The sequence below is a fragment of the Ctenopharyngodon idella genome, chromosome 3 (assembly GCF_019924925.1).
Source record: "Ctenopharyngodon idella isolate HZGC_01 chromosome 3, HZGC01, whole genome shotgun sequence".
Taxonomy (NCBI): domain Eukaryota; kingdom Metazoa; phylum Chordata; class Actinopteri; order Cypriniformes; family Xenocyprididae; genus Ctenopharyngodon; species Ctenopharyngodon idella.
The window spans coordinates 25,109,927-25,133,391 of record NC_067222.1 but is presented as its reverse complement, the minus strand read 5'-3'; the positions used below and the strand labels follow the sequence as shown (position 1 = coordinate 25,133,391).

The 23,465-nt window shown below is 37.0% G+C and overlaps 1 protein-coding gene across 3 annotated transcripts in view; it reads left to right on the top strand.

Annotated features, from left to right (window-relative positions):
• Window positions 1-1,608: 1,608 nt before the first annotated feature.
• Window positions 1,609-23,465, top strand: part of gjc1 (gap junction protein gamma 1) — a 30,389-nt gene continuing 8,532 nt past the window's right edge. Inside the window, exons 1-2 of one of the 3 annotated variants that reach the window (XM_051885469.1) lie at window positions 2,375-3,052; window positions 13,058-13,102. The gene's annotated coding sequence lies outside the window, so the exon portion shown is untranslated. Of the gene's footprint in view, window positions 1,956-2,374; window positions 3,053-13,057; window positions 13,103-23,465 lie in introns of those variants that run through there. The other 2 variants (XM_051885470.1, XM_051885468.1) reach the window with 2 other exon arrangements.

Genomic DNA, 23,465 nt, shown 5'->3' with positions numbered 1-23,465 from the left:
ATACTGTCGGATCATCTGGCTGGAATGAGAGGTGGAGTTGTGTGTCATCAGCATAGCAGTGATAGGAAAAGCCATGTTTCTGAATGACAGATCTTAGTGATGTCATGTAGATGGAGAAGAGAAGTGGTCCAAACACTGAGCCCTGAGGCACCCCTGTAGTTAGATGTTGCGACTTAAACACCTCACCCTTCCAAAACACCCTGAAGGCGTATGCAATATGCAGCCAATGTGCAACAATAAAGTCTTCATGTTCAAACTACTTGCATACTCATGAAACCTCATGTTTCATTGTTTAATTCAGCCAGTGTAATCATATGAATAGCAATTTCGTATTTTGATCCATTCAGTTTTGTATAAAATTGGTATATTTCTTTGTATAAAATGGTAACATTTTTGGCCAAATTTTGTATAAAATGTTACAGTTACAGTCCATCTAAGAGACATTAATGTTTAACAGAAATGATGCAGAAAGGTGTGAAGGATTTTTTAAATTAATCATAACTAACATTTCTTTTTCTTACAACATTTATATGCTTTTGGATGCAGATGGAAAAGACTAGAAGGCTGTCTAAATATATAACCTCATGACTTGAATAACAAGCTGAAATAATCAAGAAATCCAAATTTGCTTTTACCTGGTAACAGAGAATACATATGAAGAAACAATTATTGGAGAAAAAAAAAAAAATAAATCATGTCATTTTTGCCTTGCTCCTATTCTATAAAAGCAGTTTTTGTCGAGGGGAATTCTCTCTGAATTGGAGATCCTCTCGGCCATGATTAAATGATGTTTTATTAACAAAGTTCAGCAGGAACACATTCAAATTGCCTAACCAATCAGCAAGTGATAAGGCCTATATATACACAGCCGACTCACCTACATTCCTCGACAGTTTTCTGCATCCCTCCACCACCCCGTCTCCTCACACTCGCCTGGTTAATATCCTAACCAGAGATACGGGGGAGTACTCTTTCGGGCCAAAATTCCGAGCTCGTAGCCAGGGTAAACAGGGGTAAACGTTGCCAGTAGATGTCCCAGATTAACTTAAGTCAGGTGTATAGAGGAATTTCTACCACAAAAGAAAGGTCAGTCTTAAATACAGTGGAATGTGATACTGTCAAAATATGGGTTATGATGAGTGTAATCATGATAATAAATGGAATTTCAATCACAATATGAATATCCTAAAATTATATTTTAGAGGTTGAAGAAAATTTTGGAACTCAACTTTGGCATTTTGACTACACAATGGTATAAAAAAATCTCTGAATGTTTCTTCTAATGAGTGGTGATTGTCTGATCATTTGTTCAGTCACATTGACTGACTGATTAATGGAGTGATTTGATGTGACAATGTCACCATCTTGATCCGACGTCTCAGTGTTGCCTCTCTACCTACTCCTTTTCTCCTTTCCCACAAGTCAGAGTGAGAGATTCATGTTAAACAAGGGCGCCAGGGAATTTCTGGCAGACACAGCAAGATGATGTGACAAAGAGAAGTACTGGAGCACTCCGTGTCACTGCAGGCTGTTTTGGAGCGCCATATGCCGAAAACCCTTGTGTACAACAAAACCACCCAGAGTATACAAACTTTTGGAAGCCTGATTTCACCCTACCTCCCAGTCACAACTATGTGAACAGTTTGATTGTATCCATGCCATCCTAGCAACAATAATTATTTCATGCCCTGGACTCTGACCAGCCTAAGCCCTGCCATCATTTGACAAGTGAGAAAGAGAGAGAGATAGAACACAAAGAAAACCGAGGGAGAGAGATGCCTCTGGTTAGGAGGAAACCCCATTTCCAATGTCAGTGCCTGTATAAGATGTCAACCAATGCACCTGAACCAGTCAGCCTGTCAAAGTTCCTGTCAGAGTGCCTGAATGTCAGAGAAGCAGATGGAGAGGTTACAATGGCTCGTTCAGACTTTAGACTGATGGAACACGGTTTCAGGGTAAGAACCATCAACTCAAATTCTGGTTGAGAATATAGGGCTGGGCAGGGATTAGAAGACTTGGTTAATTAAGTTGAAGAAGAGACGGGACTAAGAGTATAGTATGTTACTATAGGAATCATAAAAACGAAATTGAGCCTTTTCTGTTTAAAAGTTAAAAACCAATCCAATGTTCTAGGTTTTGCTTTGTTTTCTCTGATAAGAACAAATTATTAAATGTATTAAAACAATTGATTACAAGTGTCTATTTCGAAACAGATACAAAAAATAATATATTAAACAGCTTAAAATGAAGTTAGAACACTGGCTTTTTTATGTCCAAAAGGAAATCATGCATGAGAGCGGGCGCGCGCATCGTGCTTGCGCGCAAGTCAATCATCTTTCGACTTTTGTGAACGTCAGAAATGCCTCTCATCAGTGTGCAACCATCCGTCAGGCTTCCCCTTCAGTTTTAATACGCCGTAGCATCTCTCAGACAAGGTCGTGCACTTTTGCCTTTCCCTGTGATAAACAACCAAAAAAGTGGCGTGGGTCAGCCGTGCAAGCAGTCATTGTGTCCCAACCTTCCCACGAGGATGGAGAGGAGATGCGGACACCGCTTGAAATCGTAGTCATTTATTTTTGACAGATAGTAGGATGGATAGTTCGCACGTGTTCACTGTAGTGAATGACTTTAGGCGCGCGATTGAAAATGACACTGCAAGCGCGACAGAATATATCTCCAGGTAAATACGGGCACGAGACTAGCTCGCGCTAGACGCGCGAAAATGAACTCAACGACGAGCGAGTATCGGCAGTGATTTCTTCAAAATGACTGAAATTATCCAAATGAAATTATGAACAGAAAGACAGATTGCAGACGAACATTAACAACACTCGCAATACGTCGTAAAATAGCGCTTGTTACCGAACAGTATGTTAAAATCGGACAATTTCAGTCACGCTCTGAGGTCTCGTGAAGGGTTCAACGGTGACAAGACAGAGACGGAGGCGAGTTCGACAACGGACGACTTGGGCAGCGATTAAAATACTGGGACCTTCCGTCATTTGACCGGGCATCCTTCTCCATAAAATAATCATCACAGACTCGCAGAGCGGTAAGAGTCATATTTCAGTCATTTGTATTTTACTGTCAAGATATTGTGTTCGGAGAAACAGCACGTGCCCGTGAATGACAGAACTGGAGCGCGTTACCACATTTTGCCTAGGTTATGATGAATATCAATCTGTTATATACTATACAGTATACTTAAATGAAGGACAATTACATGTACTTTTGTGTAAAACACAGCACAATGATAGTGTGGTGTCCACTGTAAAACATTATCGCTCTCTGGAGCGCAAGTAATGACACTTTTACCCACGGTTTTGATTTAGCGTTTTTTTTTGCTGACAGAACAAAACGCATTACAGACTTCACAATTTTTATTTGCAGTGCTTTTGTTTGGTCTTAAGAGAGCAAAAGTTAGATTTTAGTAAATGTTTTCTTTGTTTCCTTTGTGCCCAGTTAAGTATGTGAAGAGTTCTGGAGATATTGGACGTGTTTCTACTTTTTGTAGCCTTCATGTTGTTTATATTGATCACTGACCTTAAAGTAATTAAACTCTTATACCAAGTTGTTAATGAGACAACAACAACAACATATCTTTTCCTCTTTTACTTTTCTTTTTTTCTCTTCTTCCTTTCTCGTTCTTCCTTTCTGTTTCATAACAACAGCTGAAATAAATTTTAAAAAAGAGTTTTGATTGAAAGCAGAAGATACTTGTTAAAGTTACCCTCAATAAAGCAGAGATCTCCAGGAAAGTCCCTCCCTCGCCATGTCTCTGCTTTTCAAATTATAGTTTGGGAATAAAAACATCTTTGTTTTTGAAAAGGATTGGTCCTGCCATTGTTTTGCAAAAGGCAATTAAATACATTTTTTTCTTTGCTTTCATGCTGATAGTGACCAGAAGGTTTTATTCATTGTTTGGTCCGGGTCTATCTGTTTCATGTCTTCTAAGAGGACACCATGTTTCTCAGTTAAACGTACACTGTACAGTTGTGCTGTTCAGCTCACTGTTCCACAGCAACAAGCCTTGCAGGTATTTGTCACAGTTATGCACCAAAACATCTGATTAAAGCAATTAGCTGATATTAGAGCATGAAAAGTATTTAATTATCAGAGGTGGGGTGGTGGTGCGTAAAGGCACAAAATACCTCTAGCATTTATTTAGTTTTTTTTTTTTTTCATGCTGTATTATTTTAAAAAGGCTGTTAATAGGATTTAGTGCAACTGTTAGTCAATTGTTAATTCACATCAGGCAGACTGTAATGTGTCATAGAAAATCCAGTAAACTATAACTCTCCTGGGCATCTTAAAATCATCAGAAACATGTTTTTTATCTGATACTGAAGTAGTCAATGTAAATAAATACTTTTTCATTTTTTAACCATACATTCACTCTAAGATTGCCTATACGCCTTCATTCTGTGTTTACTCTCTCTCCCTCTTATATGTCTGGATTGCTCAAGCACATTTTATTTCAAATTACCAACTGACCATTTGCTTAAATAATATTCATATATCTTTTATGTATAGGTTTTGCTTTCCCACCAGTCCCACACTTTTAAAGGGTTAGTTCACCTATAAATGAAATTTCTGTCATTAATTACTCACCCTCATGTCGTTTCACACCCGTAAGACCTTCGTTCATCTTCAGAACACAAATTAAGATATTTTTGATGAAATCCGATGGCTCAGTAAGGCCTCTATTGCCAGCAATGTCACCGAACCTCTCAAGATCCATAAAGGTACTAAAGACATATTTAAAACAGTTCATGTGACTACAGTGGTTCTACCTTAATATAATAAAGTGACGAGAATACTTTTTGTGTGCCAAAATAACAAAATAATGACTTTTCAACAATATCTAGTGATGGGCTGATTTCAAAACACTGCTTCGAAGCTTTACGATTCGAATCAGTGGTTCGGAGCGCCAAAGTCACGTGATTTCAGCAGTTTAGCAGTTTGATACGCGATCCGAATCACTAATTCGAAACAAAAGATTCGCAAAGCTCAGAAGCAGTGTTTTGAAATCGGCCCATCACTAGATATTACTGAATAAAGTCATTATTTTGGGGGTTTTTTTTGGCACACAAAAAGTATTCTCGTCGCTTTTTTATATTAAGGTAGAACCACTGTAGTCACATGAAATGTGTTAAATATGTTTTTAGTACCTTTCTGGATCTTGAGAGGTTTGGTGACATTGCTGGCAATGGAGGCCTCACTGAGCCATCAGATTTCATCAAAAATATCTTAATTTGTGTTCAGAAGATGAACGAAGGTCTTACGGGTGTGGAACGACATGAGGGAGAGTAATTAATGACAGAATGTTCATTTTTTGGTGAACTAACCTTTTAATCTTAAACAATAAAAATCTTTTATAAAAAATGTAATTATTTAGTTTAAAACTAAACAAAGTGTGCTATAAACAAACTATTTTGATTCTAATAACAAAAAAGTGCCCATAGTTGAAAAAACGCATGTTTATTAAATATATTTTATTTGATAAGATTTCCAATTTAAGAATGTATCTTCTAAATAATATGAATAATTAGCATTTTTAAATTCAAACAATACTGCATTTTGTGTGTGTTCTGTGTACAGACACAATGCCGTTATGCCATGTCAAGACACCCTCTCCCACACACTCGCTCCTTAAATTTGATTTTCTCTGTTTTCTATTTTTCTCTTTTTCATCTCAAGTCTACCAGGAGGATCTGTCTGTGAGATAACTGTTTCTGTGTGACTTATTGCATGCGTACACACAGTAGACGTTTGGACTTTAAGATAGAAAGAAAAATAGTAAAGAAAGTGATGGAAATTGCGCTTCGCCTGGGTAAAAGAGCGATGAGGAGCACATTCAGTCTGGCATGCAATTACACACACGCAATCATGCACTCTATAGTCCAGGAGCCTGATCTGAGGAACCTGGCCTGTGTACAGCTTTCTAATGTGAACATACACACACATAAAGAGACAAAACAGACTGCTTCGTTCCGGCTGGTCAAGGCCAGTTTTGACCACCCAGATCGAGGCGGCATGAGATAAGTGGGGAGGCTCTGAAGCCTCTCAGTAAGTCTGTTACAAAGTCTGTCAATCTATCATCCATATGGAGATTAAAATGAATGATAGCAAACACTTTCTTTATGCAGATATTTTTTGCATTTTAAGATATTATGTAGTATTGTTATCAGGCCCTCTTTCTTATGGCATTTGATCACCAGAGTCTAAGCAAAACCTGACCCATCCAGGCACTGTAAAGAGATTCTGTAATGTATTATGTCAGTTTTTGTGTGTGTACTACAAAGGAGTGCTGTCCTTATCATCATGGTGATTCATAATGACCCATCATTCTGTCTGATGCACACACACCATAGATGCAGCATGTTTTTGTGTGTGTGTGTGTGTGTGTGTGTGTAGTTATAGATCCTCGGTGACATTCCCAGTGGGAAGGAGTCTCATGTGATTCTTCTCTTCCACTCAGCTCAGTGCCGAAGTGAACCTTTGCCATCCAAACACACACAGACACACACGTGAGTGTGCATTCTCAGCTTCTGTGGCTGAGTGAGTAAATCTGCAGTCACTATTAATGCTATGTGACATCGAGGGATGACTGCAAAGACAGGACACACTGAGACAACAGAGGCCACATAAAACACACACAAACACAAGCCATCCTGATTTACAGCTTTCCCTCCCATGGCCTGCCCATGCTCATCTTTTTCAAAACTTTCTCTTTCTCATACACAAGTCTCTGTGGTGACACATAACCTGTGTCAAAGACAAGTACATGGGCTGTGTTGACCCAGCCAGGTCTGGGTCCTGTCAAAGAAAGACAGTGAAAAACAGGGTAAGAAATAGCACACTTAAGAAATCTATTAGATTACAGACTCTGTTCTTCATTTATTCTTCTCTGTCCCTCTTGCTTGGGTGATATGAGTGTAGAGAGCAGAGGTGTAGATCTCATGTTCAACTGGAGAAGCAACAAACAGGACATTTTACAATTTCGTGACAGTTTGATGTTATCCCAAAGTGTTCCCTCAGGATATGCAACCCTGGCTGTGAATAATTTAAACACAAAGTGTTTGCAGTAGGGCTGCCCCCTAGTAGTCGACTAACCGTCAGTCGATGAAAAGATGCTTAGTCGACCAAAATTTTATTAGTCGCAGGGAAAAAAATTGACTGGAAGTGGCGAAGTCATGCAGTCTATGAGGGACAGAATGTTAACAGCTGATCTATATGGTAATTACAGTACATCGGGCAGGACATCCAAACACTCGCCTATCATTCATCAACCTCAAATATGGCTTATCACTTGAAACATGTAAGTAGTGACAACTTTACAGGCCACTCGCTCTAACGTTAACCTAGAAAAATGTGGGCTATCCAAGTGTTTGTGTGGAGTGTTAAAAGTGAATGCAGCGTGGTTACGCTGAATTCACATGGGGCGTCGGTGTCAACGCTTGACGAAGGGCGTGTCTGAAGCTTGAGCTGACGCGACCGTTATAGTACAACAGCCAATCACATTACTTTCCAGTGTTGCATTAACACAATTGGCTAGTGTCTGTGATCTGATTGGCTGACGCCTGCGTTGGCGCTTGAGAAGTTGAGAAATCTTTAACTTCAGCCGCGAGCAACACGAGTGAAGCGACGCGACGGAACCCACAATTCAGTTCGGCAATGCATGACATCACCCATTCTAAGTAAATGAGAAGCGTTAACGCCGACGCCTCGTGTGAATGCAGCGTTACTGCATGACAGCTAACATGGAGGCGCCAGCTCGATCACTTGCACTTAAAATACTCCATCAGTACTCCATGTAAACTTGCCTCACACAGACATGAAAAATATATCTATAGAAAGTGAAATGTCTACTTTTAAATGAACCAATTTAAATGGAAAACAAATATTCACAGGTTATGTAATCCGTATGAAATGGGCATGTAGACTCGCCCACTACTGCGGAGATGACGAGACAGCATCGTCAACTTCATCCCTGTAGCCAAAAATACAGAAAATAATTTATCAATTAATTATTAAAATGTTAAAGCAGTCTCCTTGCTGTTTTTTTCCCGACACATTCATAATCATTACTTTTGCCGGTGCGCTGTGGCAAGCTTTATGTGTGCGCTTGAGCACTAATTAGGCTATGTAGGCATTAAAGGCTCTGTATTATGATTTATATTGTTTATTAATAAATGTGTGATTAGTCGACTAATCGCTTAAAAAATTAATGACTACTAGTCGACCAGAAAAATCTTTAGTCAAAGGCAGCCCTAGTTTGCAGTGCTTCTGAATGTACAAATGTATTAAAATATTAATTATTTGTTAATATGCTCATAAAATGTGAATTTGTAAATTATAAATTAAAATCTAAAATTATACATTTAAGCTGATAAATATGACTGGGCCAGTAGAAGAAAATCCTTACAGTTGCGCTCTGACAAACGCAATAAATAGACAATATATACGCATTCATTTTAGTAAAAAAAATTGTTTCAAGGAATAGTATTATTTTGTTTAGCATGTACTGTTTCACTTAGTTAAGCAATATAATGTGGGTAGTTGCCAAAATGAAGTTACACATGGAGCGTATCTGTCTCTTCTAAGTGAACACTTCCTGTGAAGTGTTATGGTAATTATGCTTTTACAACAGGAGTAAATTAAAAATGAAGTACAAGAAAGAAAAACAAGCCGTTCTTGCACTTTCAATTTTTTTTTTTCTTTTTTTTTTTTCCATGTGATCTGTTTCTCCTCTTTGTTCACCTCTAATTCTCCCTTGGTGATCCTGCCATGAGCAGAGTGACAGACCCCTTGGTTACATCATCAACATAAAACATGAGTCCTCCGACACAGGTCAAAAAGTATTAGACAGAATGTGTGTGTGTGTGTGTCAGAGAGAGAGAGAGTGATGTCCTTGTTTCCTGTCTTTTCCCCAAGTCATGTTCAGAGGGGGTATCATTCACCCATGGCTGGGTTTCCATGGCCACAAGGACCGGGCCAATCAGAGCGCAGGGCCACCATGTGCTCCAGACGAGGAAAAAGCCCACCGGCGACACATATGCTAGTGTGCTAACGCTAACCCAGCATCTTTGCATTTGCTCCGCGGCTCTTCCTCCCTGGCCTTCTCTTTCATTTTGATCCCCTCTGTCCTTGAACCTTAAATCTCTCTAAAGTTTTAAATAGCTTGATGTATTTTTAACAGTTATTGGTTAGAAAGAAAGGGGAAGGAGACAAGTGTCCCTCAGACAAACAAGCTTTAACTCAACCTGTAAAAATAGAAAAGGAGGCGAGACACATTCCATGGATTTTCTCCTAGTTACAAACTTTGTTGATTTATATTGTCTGACGGAGTGTTTATACTGTAAGAGTGTGTAAGGTAGAGAGGAAAGAGAGAAAAAGAAAACATTTGCTGGATGATTTATTGCAACGTAGAGGGCAATTCCTGTAAATGTTTCTCTTAGAGGCCAACATCTGAATTTTCCTATGGTTTAATGCACTCTAAACTGTAATGGAATTGCATTGTTTGCCTTTGGAATTGATTGTGTCCATGGAAATGGAATTCCATTGTTAGAGTCTAATCTCAGTTTTTATTCAGCATGCTTTTCATTTGTTATGGAATCATCTGTAGGTATGGGATTGTGAGCCATCAGTGGAGAAACACATAGCTGCTGCTGCTGCTGCTCTCTCTCTCAAAAAAACACGCACACAGACACACATTCTCGCACATACCTTGATCAAAGACCTAAAGCTCAGATTTTGGAGAAATCCCCTCTATGGCAAGTCATCGTTTCCATGGAGACTGAAATATTTCCTATACTCATTCTAAGCTGTGCTTCACTTCATGGTACTATTGTGTGTTTCTTCTCTTCTTTTCTTCCTCCTTTCACTGCCAAAAAATGAATTTCTTACTGAGTATTTTTGTCTTGTTTTCCCGTACAAATATCTTAACATTCTTAAATCACGATACATTTACTTGAGAAGCAAAATTACTTATTTCATCTAAACTCAAGACTTAATATCTTAATAAAAAGTTAATGCTTAAAACTATTTTAAAAAAATATGAGTTATGCCATATGAGGTGAGTTACATCTTGCCTTGTATTGAACCTAATTTTGATATATTTGTCATAAAGCAATACGTTTTATGTTAAAACATTTTGCTTCTCAAGTAAATGTGACTTGACTGAGAAATGTTTAGCTGTTTGACCTGTAAAAACAAGACAAAATACTGAGTAAGAATTTATTTATTTATTTTTTTTGCAGTGTTCTTGAAAGCTTCAAAGAAATAAATCAGGCAAAGAAAGAAAGAAAGTTCAAATATGGATTATAAAAATATGTATAAAATGGATTTAAGCCATCCAAATATCACACACAGGCAAGACATATTTTAGCATAAGAAGCTAAAAAAAGGTTTTAAGACATAATTATCGAAGCATAGAGGAAGGTACGGTAAAGCACATGCTGAAGCTTTAATATGTCACATAACAAGCAGATGCAGCACTAATATGCTTCAACCGTGGATTAGATTTAGCAGTCAAGGTGTGTGATGGTACACTAAGTTTATGCATAATTCATGTTATTAAGAGTTGAATCTATGAATGCTGGAGTATGTGGATTTGGGATTTGATGCATTCTCTCATTTACCTCCGTAAAGTGCAGAGAATAGTTTGAGACCTGAATTGTCGGTGCTATATTATGCAGTAAGTACAAGGGTGGAAAGTACCTGTAAATATTATTGTCCTAGTTCAATAGCAGAGTTTCAGTTTCAGAGTAGGTTTAGGGTTGACAAATTCAGATAAATCCAACCTGGTTTAGATCAGGTTCAGCGGTCTCACAGTGCTCGGAATAAACGTTCTCTGTCAACTCAGGTTTGATTCAGCGTTTGTGAAGCGCGTGCACCTGAAAGTGTGACACGTGCGGCAAACAGCCAATCACACGGAACATGGAGAGCGTCCGTTTGATTCACTTCTCACGAGAGAGCTGCGCAATTCACTTCTCTTCTGAAGATTAAGAGATTGTTATAAAAAATATCATGAAATTAAACTCATTTACAAGGCAGGAATAAACACTGCTGCTGCGGTGAAAGTTTGAGAAGCCAGCTTAAAGAACACATTTGACTATATCAATGCATGTGAATCAAAGAAATAGGCCTAATAATTTATATAGTTTCACAAAGAGCTCAAAAGAATACACATAAGCTGAAAGCAACAGGCCACAGTTAGCGTCCATGGCTTTGTGTTCAGGGTCTTTCCTGCAGTATCTACTAGAAGATGATGACACCAGATGATGACCACCACCTCAAGCTATAGAATAGAATAGAACCGTTTGCTGCGTGTTTTCGGACAGCTTGAGGTCAAGACAACAGCTAGTGTAGCTCCACTGTTTACAACTGTGTGAAAGATGTTCTAGGGCCAAGCTGTGTATATATTAATGTTGACGTGCAAGGGAAAGTATTTCCAACAATGTGTCTGGAATATCAGGTTTTTGGCCATGTTTATCCACAATATCTAGCAGAGATTTGTTGTTTGTGTGTGTAATTTTTTTTTTTTGTTTGTTTTTTAAATCTGCAGGGCAGAATATGATGTCAAACCAGCGCACTCTTGCTAAATTTTCCTCCAATGGAAACCCATGATTGTGAACCTTCCCTAAATCTTTACTTCACTGTGACATGGTGAACACAACCATGTTTATCGCTGTAGTGCCAATGTCAGCATAGCATGTAACGCCGTCATTGCTCCAAAACATATGTTTTGTACTTCACTAGCTAGCTGAATATAAAACTTGATGTATGTATTCATCAAAGACGCATTTGAGATTCATGTTATTCAAGTGTAAGCGAAATCTGTCCACTTGTGATCTGATCAACTGAGATACAAGGTACTATAGAAAGCAAGAAAGATTGGAATGAAGAAATGAATAGAAAAAGCATGGGTGATAAGTAGAGGTCAGACCAAGAAAGAAGAGAGAGCGAGACCATACGGAGAGTAAAAGAGAGAGATAATGAGGTGAGCTGAGGTAAAGTTGACAGTTCCCCTGAGTTAATTCACTCACTGTGTGTGTTGATTAATTATGTGTGTATGTGTGTATACAGCATTGTTTCGTGCATCGCTATGCAGCGGCGGTGCTACACTGCGACAAAGAAAAAATATATTATCCAGGTTGTGTACTTGCAGTTGAATGAGATGATATTTTAAGACTAGCTCAAGAAAAAATAATGTGAAGACAATAAGTAAACAACACTTCCACATGTCTTTACTGGCTGCACACAAAAATACAGTGCTCAAACACAGTCTGATTCACACACGAATGACTCTTATCAGCCATTTCTTTTACTGAATCTTTCAAAAAAGACCAATGAATTGTTGTTTTGAATCAGTCAAATGAATAACTTATTTAATCTGTTCAAAAGTTTTTTTTTTTTTAATGTTTTTGAAAGAAGTCTCAGCCTGCTCATGCAGACTGTATTTATTCAATCAAAAATACAGTAAAACAACCTTGTGAAATATTATTAAAAAGGTGGTTTTCTTATTTAATATATTTTAAAATGTAATTTATTCCTGTGATCAAAGCTGAATTTTCAGCATCATTACTCCAGTCAGTGTCACATGATCCTTCAGAAATCAGTATAATATGATTTGATGCTCAAGAAACATTTCTTATTATTATCAACGTTGAAAACAGTTGTGCTGCTTAATATTTTTGTGAAATCCATGTGTTTTCTGGATTCATCAAAAGATGAATATAAAGTTCAAAAGAACAGCACATATTTTAATGAACCCAAATGTTTGACTGGTATGACAATGTGTATTTAAAAATATGTATTCACAAATATAATTTGTTGCTTTTTAATAAATAGTCATTAAAATTAAGCTTTATCCCACTGGTATAAAGCTAGGAAACCATGGTAAAAGACTAGTAGTATTTTTTCCCTCTGCTGTTCATGCATGGCTTTGTCTCATTTCAAAATTATATAGAAATATAACAAATAAATGATGACTTAAGTAATTTGTTGATTGACTACAACAGCAACATTTTTTTTCTCCATTCTGTCTCATCAGCCTCGTTGGTCTAAAATTCACGGAGTGACAGAAATGGCTTCTCAGGTCAGTAGCCACTGTACAGTGCAGTGCTTAAACTTCCTCATTTATACTCGCAAATCAAAAGCTCAGTTGTTTTATTGTTTTTTTTTTTTTCATTCTGTATGCAAAATATATAGGTATAATGTTATAATAAAAATAACAAAAACAATAATCTCATCATTTAGAGACTGAGAATGCTCAGCTGTAGGGATTTAATCCTGTGGCTCTGAGCATTTATTTGGTCAGTATTATAAGCATTTTAAACTAATCTGTTATTAGGAGGTGATTGATCATAAACATAATGTCTAATGCTTGCTTGAGTGTCATTACAAGAAGATTATATTGTATTAATTGTTATATTTATCATATTAATACATTCAAACAAAAATGTGGTTTCCAGATTCTAGTTTGTGTGTGTATTTAAGTGTGTTTGTGTAGCCGGTAATGATTATCACGTTGATTCTCATCAATTTAGCAGCAGTCTAATTAAGAAAAGAGCTCCAGAAATGACAGCAATCAATACCATAATCTCTCTAAGTGTTTGTGTGTGTGTGCATTTCTTGATATTGCACAATCCTTGCCACTTTAAATCATGAGGCATTTTTCCTTTTCTTTTTAGCAGCACATACTCCACCATACCATTGACAGTACCTGTGTGTTAAGCATATATACTATATACAAACATGTTTTAGAATTAATATTAGATTCTACCCATAATGACCCAATTTTTACATTGCAGGACAAACCAACACTATGTCAGAGGCTCATAGACATGCATATATATTGTATATTCATGAACTGTTCCTCCTGGTTTATAAGAGTACAGTTCCTGTCTATGGTGCTTGAATAATGATCAGAGAGGCAGAATGGAGGTCAGGGTGGAGCAGCAGATGATAATGGACGTCTAGGGTGAGATAGGGATGGTGAAGACAAAGGACGTGAGCAGGGTCCGAAATTAAAACTTGCTAAGTGCCGAATGCAAGGAAAAATCGTCTTTGGCAATGAAGTACAATAGAGTGACTTTTCACTTCACCTGTAATGTAGTCATATTGTAACAATCACAATTACAAATCTCAGTAAGACATTTATGATTTCTATTTCAAATAAATGCTGTTCTTTTAAACTGTTTTCAACATTGATAATAATAATAATATTAATAAATGTTTCTTGAGCAGCAAATCATCATATTAGAAAGATTTCTGAAAGATCATGTAACTCTGAAGTAATGGCTACTGAATATTCAGCTTTGCCAAAATAGGAATAAAATACATTTTAAGATATATTAAAATGGAAACTAGTTATTTTAAATAGCAATATTGTTAAATATTATTACAGTTTGATCAAATTAATTTAGCCTTATTGAGCATGAGAAACTTATTTCAAAATCATTAAAATACCTTACCTAACGGTGGTGTATATAAACCTGCCAATGATGAATGAATTATGTTTCACAGGGTGTAAAGTAGGGCTGGGTATTGACACAAATTTTAAAATTAGATTCGATTTCAATTCACAAGCTTGCAATTCGATCCGATTTTGATTAAATTCAATTCGATTCAATATCGATTATTTTGGATATATATAAGGAACAGCACGTGGCAAATTTTCTCAAGGAAAAAAAATCTCAACTAATGCTGTAAACAATACATGGGAATCAGTTCTACATTACTATAATATTGAAGGTTAAAATTAACTGATTTGTATACAAACACTTAAATTAGTGGAAGTTAAGGAAGTTTTTATAATAATAAAGTTAAAATACTAACTTTACAATTATGTAATTATATTTCTACTCCAATTCGTTTTTTGAAATACATTATTTAAATGGTGGCTGTTATAAAAACTTGACGGATTTATTCAAACATGCATTAAATATTGAAGAACATTATAAATTATAACGAATGTGTAATATGGTGCATATTTAGCAAAATGCTATTCTCTAGAGTTCATTTTTATAGCTGACTAATGAGTTTATGGTCACTGAATATGGTTTCTGAGGTAAATGTGACGTTACGTGACATATTTACAAGCTGTTTTATTGACGTCTTTCGCGTTTGAAACACTGATTGAGCTATTCCATGAGACAGGATATGGATTTCGGTAAGTTGTACTGTATCTTTGAACATACCTTTGGTGTTCATTAATGTTTGTTTCGCACTGTAACTGGTATTAAAGCGGAGGAGATGATCAGTTCACGCGCGCTTCACGTTGCCGCCTCTCTTGATCTGAGGCTACAGCCATCTGTCACGCCACATCAAACAGCGCCAAAACGGTTATTTTTTGAATTTCATAATAAAATGGATAGAATTTGAAATCTGAGACTTTGTTTCATATCAAAAGCAGCAAAGCACAAAGCTTATTGGCATTAATTAGATGGGAAGAGTGCTGCAATGTTCTATTCATTCATCAACTGAAAACAGACTAGACTAATCGATTCTTGGGATTTAAGAATCGATATCGGCTCGTAAAAATGAGAATCGATTAAAATCGAGAAATCGATATTTTTTTACCCAGCCCTAGTGTAAAGGGGGATGAGCAGATTTTGTCTGAACTTTTGTTTTGCTGCACATCTCAGCTCTTTTTTTTTTTTTTTTTTCATTTCATTCTTCAATTCATATTTTTTGCTGAACTGCACCTTCTTGAGATGTGCTTACACTGGTCATTCACTGTATCATCAAATAGGTGCCTGTCATAAACCAGTAAGAAACTGGAAAAAGTGGGATCATAATCAGGGTTTTGGAAAAAAGTGTAGTGTCTGTAATTTGATTTAAACCATTCAGCTGAGAAGCTACCAATCCAGCAAACATGCTTTGCACAACCCCCAAAAATCCTGTTAGATAGAAAAGATGGTGAAGGCGAGAGGAAGAGGATGGATGAAGTTAACAGTGACACACAGGCGCAGATGAACAGATGAATAAGGGACGAGCGAGAGCTGAGAGAAAGAAGGGGTTGGGGGAAGGGTTGCTGGGGAGATTAATCCTGTTCACCCTTTTACATAGACACATACATACATACACAGTCTGTGATCCATTTCTCTAACAGTTCTCTGTTTTAAGATGAAGCATGTATGTGTGTATGTATGGTGCACATGTGTGTTTGAGGATTATAGATGTGAAATACTGGCCTTTTCTGTGTAACGTGCATGAATGTGAGCAGTATTGTGTATGTAAATGGCTGTAGCGTGTGTGTATTCAGAACAGTCTGTCTCTCTTCCCCCAAGTCATTTACAATTTCTGCATGGTTTGGTGAATAAGCTCCAGTGTTTGTGTGGATGTGTGTGTTTATATAGATAGATGAGAGAGCGTGAGTGAGGTTTGGTTTGACCTTTCTATTTTAAATATACAGTTATTTTCGCCCATGCTCTGTCCTCTCTGTGTTTAAAAATGACATCTCTGCAGGCCACTTGTTTTTTTTGTTGTTGTTGTTGTTTTTTTTCATCATCACAGTACATTACCATTCATAGAAATGCTGGGCAATATTATTATTGCATTCATTTATAAAAATGTTTCTCTGGAGCGCTTGTGCTGGCATTCTCCTCTTGCCTCTGGATTCCCTCTGTCACCTCACTGCTGTCTTACAAATGGACTCAGCAGCTGGAGGAGAGAGCTACAAAAACTCCCTGGATGCATGGTGCGTGTGTGTGTGTGTGTGTTTTTTGTTAAATAATGTGAATTATGCCATTTAAATCTTCTGCCTGAAGGAGCTCAGCTGTAAAAAGCACACTGCCTTAGCTGGGCTTTCCAAAAACACACACTTGTACACACATTACACGTGTACACACTTAAACATCCTAGTGTAATGTTTGTGAAGCTAGTTATTTTGAACCACAAGTCCACTTCTGCTCTCATTGCTTTGCTGTACAGTTTTGTTGTTGGATTGTTGTGGTCCCAAAATAACGGACCCATTGCTGTGAGACAGGAAGTAAGAGAAGTATATGCACCAGTTCAAAGTTGTTCAAACAGCTGTGCGGCTTGATATTTTTGTGAAAACTGATAGATTTTTTTTTTTTAAAAACATAGAAACATAGAAAGAAATAGTATTGGTTCAATTAAAATGAATTAAAGCAAAATGGAGAGAATACAATTTTTTTTTTATTGTAATATTGGCTCATTTTAAGTTGTACGTAATATCTTATGCTCTAAATGAGTCAGTTAACTCACTGAACTGATTCAGTCAATGATTCAGTCTGACTGAATCAGACCATGATTCAATAAGGCTCATGAGTTTGATTTCTGAATCAGATTTATTAAAATGGACCGGCCTCAAATCACTATTCACTCCATATGTTTGTTTATCTTGCACTTAGCTAGAACACGGTGATAAAAAGTTGTGTTGATTTCTTTTTATTACTTTGTGGCGCCGTCTTTCTCTGATGTCACATCCTGTCTCTGCAAGTTCTCAGCACAGCTTTATGCCCCATGTGTGATTTTCATCCAGCATCTCTTTCCCGGTAACGGCACTCCAGTCCATTCACATAGTTGTGAAATGATACATTATGCACTTCTAGCTTCCCCCAGAGCTTCAGCAGGACATGCCAGTCTGTTTAATTAACAGTGTCTCTGAGGGGATTCAGCATATTAGACATACAGCAGTGGAATACAAACGCACCAGAAATGTGTAAACGCTGGTGTGTGTGACTTGCCGAACTCCCGTAGGGGATCACTAATCACTTTACCCCAACATTAGCTAAAACTGAGCAGATGTTCCCCCACCAAAAGATCTTGAATTATCCTTAATGAGAGCATCCACTGCAACACCTCTCACTTCTTATCCAGATATTTATGTATATTTTTCATTTAAGTTAGGGTCGCAGATAAGAATGAACACTTTCACCCAAACAGGCAGACAGATGAGTCACTAAATCTAGGTATATTTGCTTTAAGTGTGACTCTAAATGTGGACCACACAGCCCCAAGCATCAGAGAATTTGATTCTTCCTCAACATGTATTCTTCCCTCCGTTTTTTTTTTCTCTTCATTTTGTGCATTGTACCCTCCTGCCACTTCTCTTTATCTCACCTTTTCAGACTGCCTACCCCTCCCTTTCACACTTGTGCTCAATATATCTCTCCTTTCATTCTCTCACTCCCTCTACCGTTAAACACCTTTATAATTTCATCTCCTATATATATATTTTGCCCAAAAGCCTGTCAGTAATCAAAGTTGCCAGGGTGTCAGTATGAAAAACAGTCTTCCCTAAAAAGAAACACACACATTTAGCTGACTCAAACTTTGCCATTTATGTGGTATTTTCATGATGTAATCAACAGCTATGTTTCCCCTGAAGGTGTTTTGATTAATCTTCTAGTTGTGGAGGTGCCTGCTATAGTCAGCATGTACCTAATATCTCACCTCATTTCATACTGTTTAGGTGTAAATAAGTTTTCTTGTGAAGGGTTACCATTTACTTCTTTCAAACTCATAAATAAATGTTGAGATGACATCTTTGGCTTTCTAACATCACTTTTTGATGAATTTCTAAAGGATTAAAGCTGACTGTGGTATATATGACAAAGATTACTGTTTGCACACAACTGTGTGTTGGAGAGAGACCAAGAAAGGGAGCAAATGAGAATGTGTATGTGTCTGTGTGTTTACTCCTGAGTTTGTTCGCAAGTTTGTGAATCGGAATCGAATAGTGAAATTTGTCAGTACGCAAATCTACATTTTAACCAAATTCACAATAGTGTTTCGCTGTCATAATTTTAAAGACGAGCATAGCATATATCTTGTAGGGTTGTCTGTAAAGGAGCATATTATTAGTTTGAAAAACTTACTGATTGTATGCAAATCAATTTATATGCTCTTAAATTTAGACACTGCTTAAACTGAGAAAGCATTGGATGTTGACCGAAAAGCAATAAAAGTGTCTTGATAATAATTTGTGAATGCAACTCAACATAACAATGTGGGCTATTGAACAAATACATGGGATTTTTTTTGTGTGTGTGTGAATGCATTGAAAAGATTTGAGTTAGTGGGAACAATCAAAGAGCCCATGTTAATGCCTTAAATATGGAATATAAAATAAATAACGGAAAGATCAGTCGCCTCTTGCAGATATAAAAGAGAACATTTATAGTGTGTTTCTGCATCTTGTTACTAAACATTCATGTTTTAATTAATCATTAAATTAATATTTGAAGATTGAATACACTGATGGCCTATAATTAGACACTAAAGTTTTAACATCCTCCCACTAATTTAGCTGCAGGACGGTTTATATGATTAACGGCTGTGTGCTGTGGGTTTTATCAGGGATTATAGACATAATAGGTAGTGTATGGTAATGAGCTCCAGCTAGTTTTTATGTCCCTTAATAAGCACACCATGCTAGCAAGCAGCCACACCTAATGTTGGTAAATATTTGTTGCTGTTTGTGCAAAATTTGTGGATTTTTTTCCCCCCAAACATGTATAATCTGTGTCCATGGATGCTCTTTGGTTTCCTTCTTTAGGTCAGATGAGTTTTATATTGAAGGTATGACACAACTTTAAGATTTAAAATGACAATTTTGTTACTTTTTATTCATGTTTTGCCTCTGTATGAAGTATATAATACTTTCCTTCAGAATAATTCCACGATAGGCTATAATCCCAAAATAGATGTTGCATTTATCTCATATCGTAACAGCAAACATTTTAATCCTACACACCTCCCAATTTGTTCTTCACAGCGCTGTCTACCTTCTTAACACTAATTAAATATCTGCCCTCCCACCACTAATTAAAAAGTGTTAGGTACACAGGCGGGTGCTGGGATGCCTGGGGAGGTAGAGGTATGACAACCTCTCTCTCTCTCTCTCTCTCTCTCTCTCAGTTATGAATTTAGCAGGTTTTATGTGTAACTGTGTATTCATGACGCTTACAAATGGCTCAAGCTGTGCTCCAACACATTATGTTTACACTCCAGTACACCTCCCCTCTATACGTAGATAATCATATGCAAAGTATTTCCTTCTGATAAGCATGCATGTATATTCAAGACTAATCTAAACCTGATTCAACCACAGCGGTCATCATCTATAAAAATAACATAGGCTAATGGTTCACTTTGGATGATTAAACACAAAATTGAGGCTTTGAGTGCATAGTAGGCTATACAATTAAATTTACAGCTGACTCAAAATGGTGCATATAATACATATTTCTGGATAAATAAACTCAACTGCCTGCATACAAATGCTTGTATTGTGAAGAAATACATTTGTAGCATTATAAAACAAAAGACTCCTATACTTTAAAAATTAGGGATGCACCGATACCACTTTTTCCAGAATGAGGCCGATACCGATACTTTCATTTTTTTGTATTTGCCAACACCAATACCTGTATTTTCATTGCATTTGTAACTTTAAAGTATATTAGGTATAGAGAAACCAATAGAATGTGAATAATTTTCGTTGATTTAATTTGTTTAGCAAATAGCCTATATATTTCCTTCAATTATTTTCATGCTTAATTATACCTGTTAAAATGTATTGTACAAGCTTGTTTAGATATATCATAACTCTCTATTACAATTTTGATACTACAGCAAGAACTACTAGCCTAATTAATGTCAATTTAGAACATTATTAAACACAAGTAAACAGTCAGTAATAAAATAAGAACAAATTATCCAATTACAAATAGCACAAATAAGTACAATAGAAAAAAGATACAAATAAAATAAACAGTGCTTTTCAGGTTTTCAGGTAGGTCATAACGGTAGTTTTCAGGTACAGAATTTGAATAAAGTAATCAAACGTAAAATAACACTGCATAGTTTTCACTTTATAAATTAAATTCAGATGAAACTTTTTTAAAGTTACAAAAGTAATTCAGTCAATAGCAGTGAGTGATTTCTTTGTCCTTTGTTGTTTGATTAACATTAAAAACACAGCAGCAGGTTTATTGCTGTCCCTTTAAGACCGAATGCACAGATCCAGTGTTACACATGCATTTTATTTCTCAACTGTTTGCGTTTGCTTAAGACATGTTTACTAGGATACTCGCAAGACGGGCATAAGACGATTACATAATTTTTGTGTGAATTCGCATGAAGACACAAAAGAGAATTCAATGCAATATTCAATCGCTGTCCAAGACACGGCTTTCTGGGCACGCACTTTGGATGTTTGCGCACAGTAAACTTTTTGTCCTATAAGCGTCCTGTAATAATGTAGGGAACTACTCATTATACATAAATCACGTAACAGTTTTTACTTGCATATATGATTTAGTTTTAATCCAAATGACGCATATGTGCTGAGTGAGTGACCAGCAATCAAGAGCATGCAACAGAAGTGCTCTCTCTCCATTTACTGTCAGTTAATGTTAGTTAAATGTGCCTCGTTTTTAACATTCTATTAATTTGATACATTTACTTCATAGACATTCTTCTCTGATATATCCATCTGTTTGCTCTGTTGTTTCTTTGTCACAAGCACTGTACTGTACATGCTGCGTGGTATCAGTTGTTGGTATCAGAGCATTTTAATGAGTATGAGTACACAAGTGCAGTATCGGGCCGGATACTGATACTGGTAACTGTATTAGTGCATCCCTATTAAAAATTCACACTGTCCTGTTACTAGGGATGGGAATCTTGGGAACCATAACCAATCTTGTTAATCATAACTGATTTATTTATATTTAATCATGTCGCTTGGTCCCAGTAACGAGATATTTAATGCATTATAATATCACTGAAAAGACTGTAAAAACACTGTGCAAGAATTGTTGTAAACTTTTAACTTAGCTTTTAAGAGCTTCTTGTTGGTGATTTAAAGGGATAATTCACCCAAAAAGTTATAAGCAACAGGGGAGTATTTGAGCAAAATAAGATCTTTATTGTGCGGGACACATCGGCCATTATCAGATTCTGTCATGAATTAATCACATTTCATGTACACTTAACTGAAAGGTCTTTCATGTTGATTCCCAAGCCAAAATCTAACAAACTTCTAACATTACAAATCATAATTACTGGGGAAATGTTTTCATTGAGCATTCCAATGCAGGAACGCCTCTCTCTCTCTCTCTACAAACTAATGTAGTCACATTAAATGATTGTTTCCTTATCACACTTGGGGAATGTGTGTCGAATTTTAATGAGATTTTTCCCACTCACTGTCTGTGGAAGTAGCTGTGAAATCCTGCGATTGTAATCTCGCCTCACTCTTTACTGTGAGAGAAACACATAAAGAGAGAGTGGGGAGAGATAAGAGCGAGGGGGAAAACAGGGTTTGGATAAGAATGTGAGCGCTGGAGATCGCTGGAAGCTCTAATTTAAGCCATGACCAAAGATGGGCAGATGAATAGAAGAGCAAGCATTAAGAAGTTCCCTTCCTTCCAGCAGTGTGTTGTGAAAGTGCTAGAGAGAGAGGGGCTTTAGAGAGGATGTAGAGGGGGTAGGCGATAAGGTTATGGGTAAGATATTGCTTACTCACTTATCTGTGACAAGTGTGCATATCTTTGTGTTTGTGTGTTGTAGAGGAAGGAGGTTGCAGCAATCTTGGTTTCTTGTTATAGGCTGAACATCACCCGTGATTTTGGCTTTCTTCTCTTGTTCTCCCCTCATCATTGTCTGTTCCCCTGCCGTCAGGGATATTAACCCACCCAGCCTCCCACATCAAAACCATAACACTCCCCCCTCAAACCACAACCCTCTCTGACCCAGTTTTTTGGGGTAAAGGGCTATTGTGCACTTTTGAGAGTCTCCCCTCGCGCATTCTTCATGGCGACACATGCTCATGAACACCCATACAGTATGTAGGTCTCTGGTGCTGCTGTAAGGTCACTGGTCTCTGATCTCCAAGGCTGCTCTTCAAAAGAGAAGGATGCAGAAATGAGAAGAGGGAAAGCAGACCAGGGAAGGCATGAAAGACAGAATGTCGAGTATGTGTGAGTACAACTTTCACGCCGTGTGCTTGTGTGACTTAACAGGCGAATACATCATTGCTGACCTGACTTGACTTGAAGTCAGTATTTCTGTGAACAGAATGTGTCTCACGAGATATGGCATGTGTTGTATTATGTCCCACTACAGTGGACGAGTAAATCCCAAGTAGGGGATTAATTTTGCTTTGCCAAACCTATATTACAATGTTATTAAAATTAGAGTTTTAATAATATTAGGACTGACAACAAATAACAAAACTACTTTTTTTTAATTCATTCATTTATATTTTTATGGTCTGTTCCTGTAATAGTACTAAAAATTCTGAATGATATCCACTATATTTTAAAGGTAGTAGGAGCACATTCTGGTTTATTATTTGTGAAGAGGGTAATGAAGCTCTGGGGGTACATAAGACAAAAAATGTTGGGACACAGTGCTGTAAATGTCTGAGATGGCAAACAGAGAGAGAGAATGTGTGGATGGATGAAGGGTATAGATTGGCT